The sequence below is a fragment of the Onychostoma macrolepis genome, chromosome 04, assembly GCF_012432095.1.
Source record: "Onychostoma macrolepis isolate SWU-2019 chromosome 04, ASM1243209v1, whole genome shotgun sequence".
NCBI lineage: Eukaryota > Metazoa > Chordata > Actinopteri > Cypriniformes > Cyprinidae > Onychostoma > Onychostoma macrolepis.
The window spans coordinates 10,079,922-10,100,742 of NC_081158.1; the positions used below are offsets into that span (position 1 = coordinate 10,079,922).

The 20,821-nt window shown below is 37.4% G+C and overlaps 1 pseudogene; it reads left to right on the plus strand.

Annotated features, from left to right (window-relative positions):
* LOC131538732 (gastrula zinc finger protein XlCGF57.1-like) overlaps nucleotides 1-20,821 on the plus strand; it is a 32,272-nt pseudogene continuing 11,451 nt past the window's right edge.

Here is a 20,821-nt window from a genome sequence, read left to right on the forward strand (position 1 = left end):
CGTTAAAAAACCGAAGAGAAGATTATCTCCCTCCTCGCGCCGCTTCACTCCAGTCCAGCGGGTGGCGCTAAAACACAGCGCTTGTTTGACAAACACCATTAAACCTCAGAGGAAGAAGTTCAGTTTCACGCGCTCTCTGTTGTTTTGTCGTGATGCTGGTTTAATACAAACTGCTAGAAATGTTTCTGTTAATATAAAAATACAGTTTTTGAATCAGGTCAGTAAATAACTGTAATATTCTCATCCTCATAGTCGTGACTAAGTTTTGAAGCAAGCAGGTAATATCTGGAGGAGTATCAGCTGAATGTGAAGATGGTGTTTGTTAAAGAGGAGAGTGAGGAGAACATGAGTGAACCAGAACCCTGCAGAATAAAACAGGAGGAACCAGAAACCTGGATAATAAAACAGGAGGAACAAGAAACCTGGAGAATAAAACACGAGGAACCAGAAACCTGGAGAATAAAACACGAGGAACAAGGAGGTTGGTCTTTATTCTTTATTCATATTTAATGACTGTTTGTGGCAGGGGCGCAGATGTGATTTTTTAACTGGGGGGGACCAAGCTGTCAGCAAATTATTTAAACTCAATTTGTTATTTTGCGTAATTTGGGCTTTAACTAGTGCTCAAGTAGTTACTTTGCGTAATTTGGGCTAATGATTTGCACTAAAAAGCCATTGGGGGATTCTTATTTGAAATCATGGATAAACAACAATGAACAAAGGTAAACAAAGGCCTACCTGATCACCACTAGCAATTCATGATCAGACTGTTATTTGACTAGTATGCCAATCACCCACCAAAACTTCATGTCTTCAGCAAAGTATGTTTTATTTAAACATTTGCTTATCTCAGCATACAAAGTCTATCATTATGAACAAAAAAAATGAAATGTTTTTCATAGTCCATAATTTAAGAATCTATATCCTCCGATTTCCTGCTATAAGAGGATGTCAAAAGTTTATGTAGGCCTTTATTTGTTGTTTGCATAAACCTTCCACCACACAAATTTACTTATAATTATTTTTATAGTGGCTTACACGACAGTGAACATACCTCAGTCAATTTATACAGTACAATGGGTTAAATGATAAGATAAAACATTATTTCCTGACGATAAATAGTTTTTGGTGTGTTTGCTAAGTGCAAAAGCATTCTTGCCATTATTGTCAGACTAGTTATTCCCCTTAACAAATCTAATCTGGGAAAGTCAACAGGCATAGGATACTTACATTGTTTGTTTTTTGAAAAAACGAGGTGATTGTTTTTTGTCTCTTCATTGCCTTTATGTGGCATTTGCAGTCGATTTTTTTCAGTTCAGAAAATCACAGACTCAGCTCAGTCATAAATTGTATATGATCACTATGGTTACCGCTCATACAGGCACGAGGTCCCGCCTTTATAGCCTCTGATTGGCTAGAAGGGCTCTCTCCGATTGGCTACACTAACGCGACCCTTAAACCTACCCAATAGGAGGAGACCCTTCTAGCCAATCAGAGGCGAAAAAGGCGGGACCTTCCCATACCATCCTGGGAAAAAAAGATTCGCGCCCCGGCGGCGTCACTCAGAGAGAGTGCAAACACTGGTTAATCCTCTGTTTTACCGATTTGTGTCGCCTTTCGTAGGGATAGTGAGGGCGGGGGACGGATCGGGTCACTATGAATTTGGGGGGGTCATGTCCCCCGTCCCTAGTGCCATCTGCGCGCCTGGTTTGAGGTACATTAGGCTTACGAAGCATTAACCCTCTGGGGTCTGAGGGGGTTTTGGGGCTCTGGAGAAGTTTTGACATGCCCTGGACATTTGTGCTTTTTCAATATCTTAAAAACATATTAATGACTAAAGTTTAATTACACTGTAATCAGCAGAAACTGAGCTACAATAATATGTGAGCAGCATGAATGTAGCCTACATGTTTGTGTTTTTGAGAAAATAACATGGTTAGTGAAAAAATAAAACTTAAGTCACTAAAATAAACTAGTGACTATAAAACACATACAGAACTATTGTTCACAAGACGTTTGAGAGCTGGATGTGGTAGACTAGAGTTTTTGCTAGGGCTGCTCGTTTATAGCAGAAATCATAATCACGATTATTTTGGTCAATATTGTAATCACGATTAGGCCTATTTAAAGGCAGGGTAAGCGATTTCTGGAAGCCAATGTTAATATTTGAAATCACCAAAACAAACACGCCCCTATTTTGATAGATCTGCCCCACATATACAATTCGTTCTGTGAAACATAAGCCGCTTTTCCACCGAAATTACCTGGAACAATATGTCCCAGGAAGTATTTTTCCCCTAGACATGCTGCTGTCTGCGTTTCCATCGCGGTCTAAAGTACCGAGAAGATTAGGCAAATAGTCTGGTGACTTAACGTTAGGTCTGCGCGTGTTTCTCAATACCAAGTAGCCTACGCAAATTTCGGACTTGCATCCTCGGTAGTTTGGACTTCACGAGTTCGACTCCGGTAATTCTGCTAAGAGCAGCGTACTTGATAACGTCAGTCAGCTCACCTCGGCTGCTGCAATATTCCTCACTGTATTTACGGATGAAATATATCAAACACCACTGCCTCTTTTCATTTTTGTTTAAATGCATTAATAGCCGCAGAAATGTAGTTCAGGGAACATACATTACAATGAAACGAAATATTATATCAAACATTGCCTGTTTTTATTTTCATTTTAACATATTAATAGAACAATAGAATAAAGACCAAAGATTACCTGTCAGATTTACCCAAAACTAATTATATCTTATGTTTAACCACTACAGAGACATCAGAGCCAGCAGCAAATGTCAGAAGGACTAGCCGAGGTTATGCTCCTCTCTTCGGGATACATGAGCACTGAGCGCCCGGGGATCCCGTGGAGCTCACGTCTCCGAAATCGGCGAAGCACATTTTCAAATAGGCGCTGTTTTTATAAATAAACCGCAGATTTGAGTTTTAAACAACTACATTCTCGCCTGAAATACACGTGTCCAGTGTAGGCAGTAGTGTTGTCACGGTACCAAAATTTCAGTATTCAGTACCGATGGCAGTGAAAATCCACGGTTCTCGGTACCAATTTCGGTAACCACATGCTAATTAAATAACACTATTTTTAATAATAAAGTCAAACAAAAATAAAAATGTACAAAAATCAGTGCCATTCTTTATACTGATTTAAATTGTGTTTCAAGGTTTTCCACAAGTAATAAAAGTATGAAAAACAGTAAACAAGTTTCACCCAAATTTAATTTCTTTTAATTAATTAAATTTAAACATGTTTTATTGTTTTGGTAAATAAAGGGGATTTGCTATTAAAAATAAAATATGGAAGAAATATTCTGTGATTTTCTTTAAAAATATTATTATTATTTTTTTTTTAACAGTTGTAATAGTATCACATACATTCTACAAAATAATAGTAATATATTTCTGTCTTTAAGATAAACTTTTATTTTGACGGGTTGCCGTGAATACCTTTAAATTTCTGTGTGTAGCTATATGATATGACGCTGGTTTTACTCAATGAAACGGTAAAATGCTCGTGAAGTGACTCTCAGAGCAGTCCTGGAGATGTTGTTTTTGTATTTATGTCCTCATTGAGACAGCAGATGCTGAAATCACCGCGAGCGTCACACGCGCTTCAGTGTGTGTAGTAAAAATTTTTAAAACGTCTCTGCCATTCATTCATTCACACAGAGACTCGCAGAACATGCGGGATTCATATCTGAATTGACTTTTGCGGCTTAATATTTACAGATACTAGTCTGTGTCGCGATTTGATGTAAGTGTATTGATCTACTTTTGATTAATTCATCCAAACTTTGACAAATTCCGTGCCATTCCGTGGTAGACTGTAAATTCCGTTTTTATAACTGGATTCCGAGATTCTGTCCGTGTTTTCTGCATTGCGGAAATCATCGGGCCATACGCGTCAAGAACCGGGTTGACCGGGTACTCGGTACCACCGGTACTTAAAAAAACCTGGTACTGTGACTTTTCATTTTTTTAGTACCGACGTACCGGGTCTTTTGACAACAATAGTAGGCAGGCTTTAGCTGTTGCGGCGCAGCATGTCCGGTATAGACACAGTGTTACTCACCTATCAGGAAAAAACAAAGCAACCTCGGCGTCCGATCGCAGGCCTTCCGCTCCTTGAGTTCTCTCCAGCGCTGGAAAGCTGATCCGATATTTACACGGGTCCTACTTCTTGCCTTATTGTTCCACAGACGTTTTCCTCTTGTGTTTTTTATCTGCCATCTCTATCTTTCTGTCACTCTGCTCGGCTGTTCACTGAACGCTCTCCTCCATATCATGAGTAGACACGCCCCTTACTGCTGATTGGCTACAAGTTTGTTTTGGTACTTGGCCCCGACTCAGTTTTCTAAACGTTTTTGAAAAATCGCTTACCCTGCCTTTAACACGATTATGAGTGGGCCATATGTCCAAAACTTTATATGAGTGATTTATTTAAAGATAGTGATATAATAATAATATTATTATTATTATTATTTTATTTATATTTTTTCTATTAGGTTGCCATGACATCTACATTTTCTCAATACCACACAGCAGAGTAGTAAGGTAATTAAAGGGTTAGTTCACCCAAATGAAAATTTACATGTGTTTTACTCACCTTCAAGCCATCCTAGGTCAGTGGGGATTTCTTTAAGACTGCAAGGGAAGCTCGGCTTCCCCTATAATGTCAAAAATTTATGGTCAAATATGTACTATTGTGTTAACATTTTATTGACAAAAAATTTGTTAGAACACGTTCATCTCGAAGACGAGTTCGTTCAGAATCAGCTACATATAGCAGGTCGGCTGACTCGATTTTCTTCTCATACATTCCCGTAGCATCAGTGTATTTCTCTGTTGAAGCCTAGCGTCCATTGACTTCAATGGGGCTGCTTTGAACAGTTTATTCAGTGCTTCGAAAATAGACGGTCATTGGATAAATGCTGCGATTATGTCCCGCCCACGGACTCTCAGCGTCTCTGGGGGTGAATGGAGGAGTGGGCTGGCCTGGACTCCGGGCTTCTGCGTGATGATTGGAGGGTCTGTCAAAAGACTGCATCTCCTTTTGATTGACAGCGATTTTGTACTATAAAAAGTCACTAACGCTGAAGTGATTCGAGCTCAGTCTAAAAGCGGGTTTGCACTTGGTTCTTATCAATCATTATATATTTTCTTTATTCATTTATAATGTTATGTTTTAATATACATGCTGCTAACTCGGAAATTTCAAGATATGCGAGCAAAAAATGCTCCTGACACTTAGGCAATACGACACGAGCAGGAGTGCTGTTTTTGTTTCGTTTGTGTGTGGAGAATATTCCCGGCATTTGCCAACTTAAGCCCGAACAAGAAGAGTGGTTCACATTTCGAATGGAGGTGATGTTGACCGATCGTCAGCGAGAAACTGGGGAGGCCAAAGTCCAGCAAGGCAATAATTGTGATTGTGTGTGTGTGATGTTATTACTTCACATAATCTGCAAAAGTCGTTCACAGCCATCTTCACTCCGGTATTTCGCTCGATGGTTTTGTTTTCGCCGCATACCTATGTTTACAGCGGAAGTTCGAGGCAGCACGTAACATACGTCATAACCAACCGTTAAGTGATTGACTTACGGGTACACCAATGAGTTTAAACTTCAGACAAGCGCCCGCCCACGAGAAAGAAAACGCTTGTCAATTATGCCCTTCCATACTCTGTCTACGAAGCAAAGCGAAGTAGCAGAGTTTGGTATTACCAGGCTAGTAGGCGACAGGGTCGCAGAGCATTTTCTTGAAAAGCAACGTAGGGCAGAATTTACGTATAAATAAATGGACAATTTTTATGATGTAGGCCAAAAATGAGCTTCCCTTCTTTGAAAGACCAGCAGCCGCCACTGTCCTAGGTGTATATGCCTTTCTTCTTTCAGACGAATCCAATCGGAGTTATAATAAGAATTGTCCTGGCACTTCTAAGCTCTATCATTGTAGTGGGCGGGGGTTTCCTTTTAACAGTCCAAAACACATTAAATAAAGTGTGCACAAACATAATAAAACGTGCCTCACATGACTCCGGGGGGTGAATAAAGGCTTCCTGTAGCGAATCCATGTGTTTTTGTAAGATAAAAAACAAATAAAAGTAAAAAACAAATAAAGTTGTTAAAAATAATGAAACAGTCAGTAATAGAAAAAGCAAAGAACAAATACAATAGAATAAAAGGATACAAATAAAAGAAATTGTGATTTTAGTTTTTTTTTTTAATGCAAGTCTAAAGTATTCAATTAATAGCCTACAGAAATGAATAATCAAATGTAAAATAAAAACAGCAGTCTTCACTGTAAGAATTAAATTTTCTTATTAAAGCTACAAAAAGTCCTTTAGTCAAGAGCAGTTAGTGATTTTGAATTTCTTTTGTTTCATTAAGCGCACAGTCGGCAGGAGGAATATAGCCTGCTGTCACTTTAAGAGCTGCACGCATACAATTTACTGTTACACGTATTTTCATTCTCAACTGTTTATGTTAATTTATTACATAACCGACAAGGGTTTGCGTGAATAATCACTAAGCGCAGCATTTTGACACATTTTTGTATGTATTTGACCATTAAGGTGTGCACTTTAAACTAAAAGATGACTTACATGTCCATGTTCTGTTCTGTCTCTTAGCACAGGCACAGAAATCCTCCTGAGAAACAGTGCAAGTTCCCTTTTGCGCTTTTAAAATCTGAATAAATCTAATGCACTTCAATAAATCAAGCATCTCCCACTTTGCAAAAGTTGTGTTACGTGATTTTACTGATTTGCACGTGAAATTGGGCTTTTGTGGAGGAGTGAACGCGCACCACTGGAATGGGTGCAATTAGGGATGTTCATATTGGTTATTTTTCCTAACCGACAACCGACACTCGTTAACCGATTATTAACCGTTAATTAAATTAGCAAGAATAAGTGTCTGTGACCCGTTAAAAATATTAACATTTGTTTTGCGGGGATTAATTTAACATGCGCAAAAAGCAGCAAACAACAGAACATGAGGATTCACATGGTCATCATAGCATCACATCACGCTCCTGCAGCGCTTCTGCAGTGGAGAAAAACATAATAAAGCTAGGCGCTATATATATATATATATATATATATATGACGAATAAATAGGCCTATACAAGAAATATATTTTCACTTAAATCATAATTTATGAAAACTAAAGAAAAACTGTGCAACAAGTAGCGCGAAAGGAAACAGACGGCAGAAAGTGGCCTATTTTTTTTTTTTGCCTTATTTTACAAAAGCGCAAAGATTTGTTTTTATTGTGAATGTACACAAATAAAAGCAAACCTTTTACAATTCCGATTATCTTCATGACTAAAAGGAGTAGTTGCTTCCACTGTTACAAGGTGAAAAAAATCAAATGATTGCTCTTGTGCTGCATGCGCGCACACAGTTAAGCATTCTACCTTGACAATGCAGCCTGTTCATTATCATTATAAAAAACAATCAGTCAAACATATGGAGAAAAAAACAAACAAACACACTGCTCAGTTTAAATGTGTAGTAAAATCTGTGCCGTTAAGCGTTATCACCGTACCACCGTGAAGTTATGCAAAACGTTTTGTTTTACGTGGATATTGGAGCGTGAGTGAAGTAGGCCTAGGCTACATAAAAGGTAAATAATATTTTGGCATTCAAATACATCACGAAGACGGAAACATTTGATTTTGTTTGAATGAGAGACCCAACATTGGTTTCAGTTTCGTTTTAGCCTAAATGAATTCATTTTGGTTTGTCGTTTATATAGCTAGGCCTATAGCTTCTTACATTTTTAATTCTTGTTCTTTTCTAAATAGCCTCCTGATAATTGAAAGGATTTGTTGAGGAGTGATGGGAACTAAAATAGCCTATATGTTTACAGTGTTTATTATAATGTTTGTAATTCGCGTCGGCCTATTTCTGAATGAAATAATAAAATGCGACTAATAGGAGACTTATGTTTTTTCTCTCTCACTCTCTAAAAAACATATTATTTTTTATATATACGCGTAGCTTATTTTAACCATGCAGCAAACCTTTTAAAATATTTTGATAAATTACTGTAAAATAAAGAAATAAAGTGACTTTAAACCGTTTAACTGATTGTATTAATCGGTCAAAATTCTCATCGGTCGGTTAAACGGTTAAAATGAACATCCCTAGGTGCAATAATCGTTTTTTCTTGATTATTGTATTTTCATGATCATTGGAGGCTGAAATCGACAGAATTGCACAGCCCTAGTTCTTGCTACAAAAACGATGTGAAAATCATTCGGTTCACAGAAAACAATAGATTGATTTAACTTTTCTAAGACGTTTTGTTTTAGAAAGGTCGTAGGCAAGGGAGTGACAATGGCCATGAATATTTAATGATTCACACATGAGAGATGAAGGGCCCTCTCCTGATGAGCCATCAGTCAGTAATGTGACTGTGAGGAAGGTAACAAAGAATGTTGCATCCTGGCATCATGAAACATTTAGATGCAACGAAATGACACACATTTCAAAATGTTTCACTTGATTTCATATATGTGGTCAGGATCTATAGTTTTTGAAAAGTGTAACTAGTAAAATGTGTACAAGTTACATCACAATAACGTAACTAACGCAAATAATCCTACTCATCAGAATGATATCCTCCACTGGATCAAGCTGCATGTCGCATCACATCACATTACATTGCTTTCTTCTTCTGAGGTCAATTCTGGGGCGTTTCCCAGACAGGGTTTAAATTAAGCCAGGCATAATCTAGAATAGTTAATCATGGTTTAAAAATGGCTTTCTGAAACCCAGATTAAGTACAGATTGCTAACTCCTGGGCTATGGAGTCCTGAAGTAAAATAAACTAGATTCATTTAAAACCAACTGTGCTAATCTAAATTAGCATGACAGAAGTTGGCTATAAAACATGGAATTAACCATGTTTCTAAAAAATTCTAAAAAAAAAAGCAAACTTGTATGGAACTGAGAAGCAAATCCAAGGAAAACAATAGCAGTGGAAAAAAGACTGCAATAAAAAAATTAAAAAAAGTTACTGAAGGAGAAAAATTAAGTAAAATGCACACATTAGTTGTTGAATAAAAGAAAGAAAAGGAACAACTAGAAATCTGTTTGCAATGAATTCTGCTGCTGTTGTCAGTTTTGCAACATTGCTATTATTAGTGGCCAAGCCCCGAAGGGCCTGTAGCCCCTATTGTATCTGTACGTTTCTTCTTCTTCTTACCCAATGGGGCTCTATGGCAGCCCTATGAAGGGAACATAGGAAAATGATGAAATTTGGCACACTTGTAGTGATGGCCATGAATATGAATAATAGCCTAGAGCACATTTATATTAGGTTAACGCTATGAGTGTGGGATCCGCATTAAAATAAATCCTCATCAATCTACATCCGAGACAGATGCAGTTATAACCTGCAAACTGAAGACTATTTGATGTTTTAAAATGATCTAACGGGTGATGCTGCTCCAATTCGTTGATCATTGTTGTTGATTAAGACAGTGTTTCCCAACCACTGTGCCGCGGCACACTAGTGTGCCGTGACAGGTTGTCGGGTGTGCCGTGGAAAATTATCTAAAATTCCATATCTCTATTATATTTTGTTATTATTATTTTAAATCGGTAGGGGGGAGACTTTATTTTCCCATTTATTGACTGACAAGTCTCCAGTCCCCATATTTGGAGAAATCGGAAGTGCAGATGCGTTGTGTGCGCTGTGTGAACATGATGTTACTGTAGTTCTAGTTCTATATCAAGTGGAGTAAAGTCACCTTTATTTATATAGTGCTTTTAACAATACAGATTGCGTCAAAGCACTTAACAGTATCAAATTGGAGGATAGAGTGTCAGTAACGTATAATTAAATGTGAATGTGCATTAATTCATTCCACTCGCAAAAAAAAAAAAAAAAAGGTTTAGTATTCATCAAAATGAATTAAAACCGTGAAATGCAAACTCAGAATATGACGTAAACCTGCAGTAATTAAATGTTAAATAACACAAATGTATCTAATCCTATTTTATTAGCCAATGTCTTTGCTGCTGACCTTTGATCCAGTTCAATCATACTAATGAGCAAAAATGACTTTAGATAAACTAACAATTGTGCTTCATTGTTTTTTGTATTGCTGAAAAGTGTTGAACCTTCTTCTCCTGCGTTCTACTGTACAGACGTGAATTTACTTTTCCTTCAGCCTGAGGTTTATTCATTACACTTTTTGGTGTGAAAGGGCTTTTACATTTGCTATGAATAGAACTTCTTAATATTAAAAACAATCAAGCCCTGCTCATATTTAAAAAGGAACGCAACGCATTGCTTTCCATAAAAAGTAACTAAGTAACGTAATTAGTTACTTTTTTAGGGAGTAATGCAATGCATTACTTTTAAAAGTAACTATCCCCAACACTGGTGGTGTGCCATGGGATTTTTTACATATTAAAACTGTGCTGCGGCAGAAAAAAGGTTGGGAAACACTGGATTAAGATTAAATGGATGTCGCAGTCATAAACTTGTTTTAATGAGTCTCATAAACTAATTTTAATAAATCGCTTATGCATTAAATAACACAGATACAGAACAGGTTAAGTTGCTGACAGGCTATTGTACAAATAATACAATGCTATAGACTACGAATAAGATTGCAGTTTCACATTTTGCATATGCATAGCATAGTGAATTATTTTTAACATTCAATGATACAAAATAAAACCAAACAATATTTGTAATGAAGACAAATATTTAGACAAATAAGAAAGAATGATGTAAACCCACAGCACATCTCTTGCGCGTCACACTCAGCAGCATGCGCGCCGAACACGTAAAATCTTGCTCTCTGCATGAATGCAGCGTAGATAGACTCGAGACACAAGTTATTTAAAACACATTGAATGTTTAAATAAGATAATATTGACAATGAACATTTATATGACTCTTTAAAAAGTTTTGACGATTTGTCCTTCAGTCTGCCTGTGCATTTCTGGCCCGCACAGTAGGCTCAATCTCCGCGATTTTCTCATTGAGAATGCAATTTCTTACATGTTAGAATGAATTCATTTCTAAAATGTTATGATACGGAAAGCCTGAAATGGATCTGAGCAGTATAGCCATACACAGGCTATAAGTAATCAGCAACGAAGTAAACGTGTGCCAGTGTGCATATGATTTAATATGTACCGTCTGTAATGGTCACGTCCGTAACGCATTTTTATGGTGGATAAGAGCAAAGAATGGAGAAGAACTGTTGTTCCTAATTAGCATCGCCATAAATTAGCTTTGTATAGAAAGTTTCAAGTTAATTGCATTAATAATTGCTATAAGATATAAACTTAATCTTTAAAATGTTATGGACGTGACAGTGCTGAAGCATCCAGACCTCATAAATGTAGCCCTTATAAATCCAAAAATCATCGCTGTTTACACTAAGTATTTTGTAGAAAGTTGGAGGCCTGTCTGAAAAGTAAATAAACTCACTTTCTGTTGTCAAGTTAAAAAATAGGGAAGTCTTTGATCTCTCATTTGAAAACATGAAATACAGTCAAATGAAAATGTAATTTTACTTTAGGTGCACACCTCATATGTGGTTGATAAACAGTGGTTTCCTTCAAATTTCTATTAAAGTACGTTAATGCAGTAAAATACAGACCTAAATGCACAAGTAAAACAGAGTTTTATTCTTTTGGTAAAAACTTTATTTTTTCATGGTAAGGATGACTTTTGCATGGAATTGCCCAGTCTTTTTCCATGTGACTTACGTCATTTAAAAGCAGATTTTCAAGCTTTCTATACATGCCTCATAGACATGTGAAATACAAGTATTCGCTGAGATTCAGGATGTTTGATTTACGTGTCGTGAAGAGAGGAAACAGATGGCAGAGAGCGCACCTTGTTTATTTTCTTTATTTTGCAAACGCACATTGTTTTGATATGACTATACACAAATAAAAGTAGCCCCTTTGCGGTTTCAAATGATACTTTATTCTTATCCGTGTGATCAAAAATAACGGATAATTTTTTGTTATTTTTGCGATCATCATATAAAGTTATAAAGTTTCAAGTAGTTTTAGATCATTTGTTGTAATTGAAACAATCTTTAGAGCTGTTGAATAATATAAATGGAGCAGCAAATAGGGGGACACTTTTTTTTTTTTTTCCAACAATGTATGTTAGATAATGTTGTAGCTGATTTAAACATATTGAATAGTTCTTATAGAAACATGGGGTTTGTGTAAATGTTTTAAAAATGATATTTTGATATTTTCAGGGAAGTTTAGTTTATAAAATTGCATCAGAAGGAACAAACTTTTATGTACTTTCACGTTCCTGTTTTTATTTTTTTATTTTTCAAGGTATTGACAAGTGAACTGTTTTTGCTTTTATTTTAGAGTTTATTGAAGAAAGTGAGGAGAACAAAAAATGGAATGAAGTTGAGGAGAAAAATCATGTTAAAACTGGAGAAAAACCTTTGAGTTGCTCTCAAACCAAACAGAATGATTTAAAGAAAAGAAGAGCCAAGAAAACTTTCACCTGCACTCAGTGTGGAAATAGTTTGACAAGCAAATATAATCTTGATGTTCACATGAGAGTTCATACTGGAGAGAAACTGTTCACTTGTGATCAATGTGGGAAGAGTTTTGCACGCTCGGCAAACTTTAAGGTTCACATGAACATCCACACTGGAGAGAAACGGCACACATGTGATCAGTGCAGGAAGAGTTTCACACAAAAAGGAAGCCTTATGGCACATATGAGAGTTCATACTGGAGAGAAACCGTTCACATGTAATCAATGTGGAAATAGTTTTGCACACTTAAAAACCCTTAAGGGACACATGAACATCCACACTGGAGAGAAACCTTATAAGTGTTCACACTGTGACAAGAGATTCAGTCACTCAGGATACCTGAAAACGCATGAGAGGAACCACACTGAAGAGAAACCTTATAAGTGTTCACACTGCAACAAGAGATTCAATAATTCATCGAGTCTGAAAACACATGAGAGGATCCACACTGGAGAGAAACCGTACACATGTAATCAGTGTGGAAAGAATTTTGCACGAAAAAGAAACCTTACAGAGCATATGAGAGTTCATACTGGAGAGAAACCGTACACTTGTAATCAGTGTGAGAAGTGTTTCTCACACTCATCGCAACTTAAGGATCACACGAAAATCCACACTGGAGAGAAACCGTATAAGTGTTCACACTGTGACAAGAGATTCACTCAGTCAGCACATCTGAAATCACATGAGAGGATCCACACTGAAGAGAAACCTTATAAGTGTTCACACTGTGACAAGAGATTCAATAATTCATCAAGTCTGAAAAAACATGAGAGGATCCACACTGGAGAGAAACCTTATAAGTGTCCACACTGCAACAAGAGATTCAGTGCTTCAGGAGACCTAAAAACACATGAGATGTTCCACACTGGAGAGAAACCGTATAAGTGTTCACACTGTGACAAGAGATTCAGACAGTCGTCACATCTGAAAACACATGAGAGGATCCACACTGAAGAGAAATCTTATAAAAGTGTTTACACTGTGACAAGATATTCAATAGGTCAGCAGACCTGAAAACACATGAGAGGATCCACACTGGAGAGAAACCGTACACTTGTGATCAGTGTGAGAAGTGTTTCACACACTCATCACAACCTAAGGATCACATGAACATCCACACTGGAGAGAAACTGTGCTCGTGATCAATGTGATAAAACATTTTTGAGAGCTTCAGACCTGAAGAGACACCTGACAGTTCATACAAAGGAGAAGCCGTATTCATGTCATTTGTGTGGAAAGAGTTTTTCACATTTTTCAATTTTGAAAATACATCAGAAAACACATACTGGTGTAAGAGAGTACATGTGCTTTGAGTGTGAAAAGACTTTTAATTCAGCAACCTGTTTAAAACAGCATGAGAGGATCCACACTGGAGTGAAACCTTAGAAGTGTTCACACTGTGACAAGAGATACAGTCAGTCATCAAATCTGAAAACACTTGAGAGGATCCACACTAGAGAGAAACCGTATCACTGCACTGAATGTGGGAAGCGCTTCAGTCATTCATCTGCTCTACACGGGCATACAAAAAACTATCACAGTAAGGCCCTGTACAAACGGAGATGCGTTTAGCTGTATATGTAAAAATGTTGTATCATATTGGTGTTTCCTCTAGACGGATCCGGTGTTTTGGCAGCCTGAAACAGCTATTTTTTTAAACCGGGCCCCAGAGTGGATAAATCTGAAAACGACACCTTTGCATTTTTGTGTGTACAGCCAATCCATATATTTTGTGAAACGATGAAGTAGGGGTGTGCGATATGATGATTTTTGATTGTGAATGATAAAAATGTCTCGATCTGCTTTTGAAAAAATATCGTAGTATCATGCTACAGCATACATTCTGTCAGCTGCAGTTCTGGTGTCTCTGTCTGTACTGTACTGTACAACACCACATGCATTCACATCAGTGTTAACTCGGCAGTAGAGTTACTCTCACGGCTCACTGCTCTTATTCGCAGTCACAAAAGTACGTTATTTGCATGTGCTTTAAAGCCTTGCTGGTTAAATGTTTCATTCACGCGCTGGTCTGACGTATGCCTTTTCTGAGCGCCGTGTACACCCGAAGCGTGCGCGCTAATACTGTCAAAACACACAAGGTTTACAAATAGACTCAGTTGGTTTGTCTAAAATGAAAGTAAGCAGTTGAGAGCAAAACGGATGTGCGCCTGCATATTAGATGCATGCAGGTCTTAAAGGGACAGAACTAAACATGCAGCTGACTGTCATTAAAGGGATAGTTCAGCCTAAAATGTAATTTCTCTTATTATTTGATCCCTCACGTTGTCCCAAACCTGTATTCATTTCTTTCTTGTGCTGGACACAAAAGAAGATATTTTGAAGAATGTGGCTAACCAAACATTTGCTGGTCCACAGTGAATTTGATAGAAGAAAAAAAAAAATACTATGCAAGTCACTGTGGACCAGCAACTGTTTGGTTTACCATGTTCTTCAAAATAGCATTTATGTTCAGCAGAAGAAAGAAACTCGTTCAGGTTTAAAACAACTTTTGAGTGAGTAAATTGTGGTATAAAAATAAAGCGCTATGACAGAATTGACAGACAGATGACAGAATTTTTATTTTTGGGTTAACTATTCTTTTAAGGATAATAAAACAAAGCGCAAAGAGAAAAATCACTCACTATTCTTGACTTAAGAACAGTTGTAATACAGTTGCTTTAGGAATCAGTCTATATAGTTGTGGCATGCGTTATGGTTGCGGGTTGTGACGTCAGTAATTAGCGCCATGTTATGCACGTATATAAGCGTCACATACCGGTAGCTCAGGTATGCGACTCCCCTCTGGGATGCGGCTGTTCCTCCTGGCTGGGTTGTTTGTCTGCTGTGGCGTGCTTCAGCTCTACTTTCCATCCTTCTCCCCGTGTGGCTTCGTTGGCCTACAAGCGAGCTTCATACCAGCGCGTGTCTGCTTTCTTTGTCTTTCAGTTTCCTGGCATGTGTTCTTCTCTTTCTCTCTGCTTGGTACGTATGTTGCCGTTGATTTTCTTGGTCATGTAGTAGTGTTCCAGTATTTGGCAAAGTGAATGACTTTTAGCCTGATTTTAGTGCACGCAAATGCGGATGCATGATGATTCCCGCTAAATGGAACGTTTGAATGTTTTGACTACGTTCCGAGTCCCGCAACGACTTGCTGGTAAGTGGAGAATGTTTGATCGTCTTAAGTTTGGGTGAATGGTGTATTATGGTATTTTATTTTGTTAACTGGGTGTTTGTATACATTTTAGGAGTGCGGCTTTTCTGCCGCGACTGTGCCGCTGCTTTGTTCCCACGTGGAATGCTCTGTCGAGCGTTGGTTTTCATCTGACCGCCTTGAGTCTGGAGTGTTACATTGTCCATCGAGGCCTCCGGGACATTGGGGGTGGCGGTGTGGTTGAGCCTTGCAGGGCATTTGTTTGTTTAATTTGGTTTATATATTGATATTTGATTTATTTTTGTTTTTCTAAGTTGTTAATCGGTTTTTCCCTTTTGGTAATCTATTCTTTGTTTTTTTGTTGTGCTTGAAATATTATTTGCTGTGGCTGATTTTTCAACGGGTTTTGTAACCTTATGTCAAGTAATTTTGGTTTGTTGATTTAATTTGAGGTAGATGTTGATGATTGTTTTAGTTTAATTTGAACTTTTCCTGTGCTATAGCCTATTTAATTGTTTGGTTGTAACATCCAATTTTATTGATTACTAATTATTTCTTTTCCTTTTGCGTGTGTGTGTGTTTTCCCAGGAGCTGCAGGTTTACTCGGGACGAGAGTGTGTGGCTAGCCTCTTTTGCGGTGGTGGTGTTTCTCACGGATTGCAGTGCTTTGCCGTGTGCACGGGGTTGTGCGTGTGTATGAATAGGAATTGATCTTTGGCCTAGTCTATCCCGAAGTAAGACTGCAGCCCTGTGGGTTGTCTGTGTGTGTGCTCCAGCTTGAGGGCAAGCGCTGTTTTTTTTTTTTTATTCGATTTATTTGTCTTAAAATAAAATTTAGTAATTTTGTACGGAAGCCTGTGTCTCCCATTACTAGTAACTGCCTTGGGTGGGGAACCTGTGTGTTGCCTTGGGGAATAATTCCTTGGATGAAACTCCCGAGGTGGCGTAGTCGGTATTTTGGTTGGGTTAATTAGAGTCAGAGTGGGTCGCTACATAGTGTTTTATCTTTAGATTTGTTCATTACATTTCTTGAATGCTCCTGCTAAGTACACCTATTGAACCTGAAAGTAAGCCATGGTTTGTTTTATTTGTATATTATGTGTAGTTGTTTTTAATAACAAAGATAAAATAATGACAAAGATTATCTTTGCCCACTTTGGCCTAAATATCTGCCTTTTTTGTTACCTTGAAAGACTTTTTCTTTATAATAGGGAAATTAGTTTGGCTGTTATGCTCAGACAACTTGTAAAATAGTACAACCAACATGACAAAGAAAAGTGATAAATTTGTGATTATTTAAAAAAAAAAAATCATTTTCTTCCATATCGCCCACCCCTACGAACTCATCACCCCACATCTTTACCCTAGTCAGACACCGCTACTTCACATAACAGCAACATCAATAACAATGGCAGACTTCATGTTTGTGTTCGTGCTGCAGAAGCTTTACTAACTTTACTAACTTTCCTTGTTGTTGTGTTGGGTTTGTATACAGCAGCGGTTCCCAATCCCAGTCCAGTCTATTTGTGGCGGTCAGTTTTGATATTGTTGCGGGTGCCACAAATAAATGAATGTATGAAGAACACTGTAGTCTCATAATTGAAGTGTAAATTCTGTAATTATTCAATGTTATCTTTTTATTAATACATTATCTTTAATTTTTATATTTTATCAACAACTTTAATGGTCTGCTGATTGTATTTGCATAGGGACAAAAGTAATTTTATAATTTTAGTTTTAATAGTTGAAAGTCATGATGTTTTGAGCTTTGTTTTAAATTTCTAAAAACTTTTAAATTTAATTGATAGCTTTTATTCATTGTATTTTTCTGCATACAGGGAAATTAGGTGTTAGACAATTAACACGAAACCACAGACAATACATGAGACTGGACTGTACAATATAAATATAAAGGTATATGCAAGTGACTACGTCATAATATTGTGTAATATCATAATATCTCTTATTTACTTCGTGCCTGCACTGGACCCTTTTCACACTTCCGCATTCACGAAGCGGAAGTCGTCATAGTTGGGTAAAATATGGCGGCGACTGTAAAGTTCAATAATAGCCAGTGTACCGCTTTGCTGAAATTCTAAAAGAAAACGTCCGGATTTGTCTTTTCATGAATTTCCTAAAGATGCAGAACTTTGTGGGAGGTGGGTTCAAGCAATTAGGCGTAAAAAAAGCCAGAACTTTGTGATTAAACGAGGAAGCACATTCGTCTGTGGAGAACATTTTCACGAAGAAGACTTTCAACAGTCACTCACAGGTGGAATTGTGAAACGCCTTGAAAGCGGAGCTGTACCTTCAAGGTTTCAGTGGAACGATTATGCATCACAGCCGAAACGAGTGTGTGTTTTTGACAGAGTTAAACGTCGGACAGAGCAAGATATTGATCCCTCTACTTCCTCACATCCTACATCATCATCGGCTGGTTTCCATGACCATGACTACGAGAGTCACCCCCCGCCAGGTATGTATTAGTTTAACCAATTGCTACTCATAGATTTGTTAACTGTACCCTCATTTTTTGCAATTAATTCCAAAATTTTATATCTTTAATAAACGAATCTGTACGTATTGATTTATCTCACACCTATTATTGTTTACATTAAACCTAATGTATTAAATTGTTATACTAATACCTAATAACTTTTATTAAAATACATTTAACTATTTCCTGTTCTTTTCTCACAACTTGTTTACATTAAACCTAATGTATAAATCGTTATACTATCACTAAAATACATTTATATACAAAAAGCTACTTTGATATAGTGTTACATAATCTTTTAAGTACATTTTTTTTAAGATGGGAATTTTAGAGTATTTTTTGAATATACATATATTGTTGTTAACTATTTTTTATCTTATGAAGGTGCACTTGATGAAGCTAATGCAAGAATTGAAGAGCTACAGAAAGAGGTCTTGCAGCTGAAGGTATCAACTGAAAATGAGATCCGTGAGCTAAATGAACAAGTCCAGTACCTTTCCCAGAGTCCTCTTGCCATCACCCGCTTTTGCAGAACAGATGAAGACTTCAGGTTTTATACTCGATTTTCATCTGAGAAAGCATTTAATTAAGAATGGCAGTTGGCCTGAAAGAGAAGGTACTTGCTGATCTTTTCAGTGTCAGTGTATCAACTGTGAGCAGGGTAAATATTACATGGGCCAATTACTTATACCTCGTGCTTGGCTCCATCCCCATATGGGCCACTAGAGAGCAGGTAAATGCATCTATGCCTATAAAGTACAAAGAGTACTGTCCAAATCTACGAGTGATCCTTGACTGCACCGAGATAAAATGTGAGAACCCTTCATCACTCGCTCTTCAGTCTGAAACTTTTTCACAGTACAAGAACACTACCACTCTGAAATCTTTGATAGGAATTGCTCCTAATGGCACAATAACTTTTGTCTCAAGGCTCTACACTGGCTCTATTTCTGACAAAGAACTGACCATGTTATCTGGCATCCTAGTAGGGCTGCAACTAACGATTATTTTAATAATCGATTAATCTGTCGATTATTTTTTCGATTAATCGATGAATCGGATTTAAGAAAAAAGAAAAGCATTCATTTCCAACCCTTTATTCAAAAACAGAACTAAAATCTTTAGAAAGTGCACCAACATGTTGCTCCTTGAACATCCCTGAGCTGTTATAATAATAATAAAATAAAATAAAATGGACTAACACAAAAAACATACACATGTATGCTTTACATCTGCCAAATATATAGACTTTTTGGGGTGCAAAAATTAAATAATTTAACAACACTGCGTCGTTAGCGTTGGTATTGTATCAGACACTTGCACTTAACATTATATGAAAATCAAGCTCAAATGGAGTTAATAATGTTTTTGACCAGAGAATGACGGAGATGGAGTGTTTTGTCTGTCATTAGAACGGCTGTAACTGTTATCTGAAGCAGCAAGTGCATTATGCTTTCATCAACTTTTACAGGTTATATAACTTTGATTGTAGCTATATGGGCGCTTAGTTTTTTCTTGTCGTTTAATACACTTGGCCAAAATCTCAAATTAAGCGCTTATGCACATAATGCACAGGATATTTAAAACGTATATAGACAGCAAATAACTAATTCTTCTCCACTCTTCAAACACACAAAAACATTATCCTTTACTGACATAGTGTTTGAGTAAAGAAAACGCTGTACTATTCAAACACCAATTATTTATTCACCCTTGCATTGCGAAAAAGCAGAGATCTCATCTTCTCCAGGCTGTGCGCGGCGTCAATCTGAACGGAGGCGGGGTGAAGGTACGAGGTTTCGTTGAGAGCTTGATGATCCAATGGCGTTACAGTTTTACTGACAAGTTATTTTAATGCTTATCATTGGTTTACTATTTTTAAAACTCTCTGATTTAAAATAATAAAAACGAATTATAAGCGACTCATACGCAAACGCCGCCCCTGCTCCCACACCTTGGATGACTTGGGTCGCACGGATTTCTCTGCCTCCGCCATGTATCTTATCTCTACCTCCGCTCGTTTTTTTTTTTTTTTTACTTTTTTTTTTATGAGGCGCCAAACTCTGCTACCATCCGTCTTGTGAGAGAGACCGAGTGTGTTCACTCCGCTCCACGCTCAACTAAAGTTTTTTTTTTTTTTAATAATCAAACGTCTCCGGCGTCGCGACACAACGAATCGATTATGAAATTCGTTGCCAACGCTTTTAGTAATAGATTTTTATCGATTTAATCGATTCGTTGTTGCAGCCCTACATCCTAGACCTCCTTGAACCAGGCGATAGTGTCATGGCAGATAAGGGCTTCACAATTGAGAAGATGTTGAAGGATGTTTGAGCAGGCCTGATCATCCCACCTTTCAAACGTACATCCTAGTTCACTAAGGAAGACGCACTGCATACCAAGGCCATTGCCAGGCTGAGAGTCCGTGTAGAGAGGGTCATTCGCAGGGTTAAACAATACCACATTTGGGACACCACTGTACCCCTTAGTCTGGTGGGAACCGTCAATCAGATTTGGGCTAACTGTTGTATAATGTCTAATTGTCAAGGACCACTGTCAGTGAATGAGTGGCGGAGTCAATCAGAAAGTGCTTAATTTAT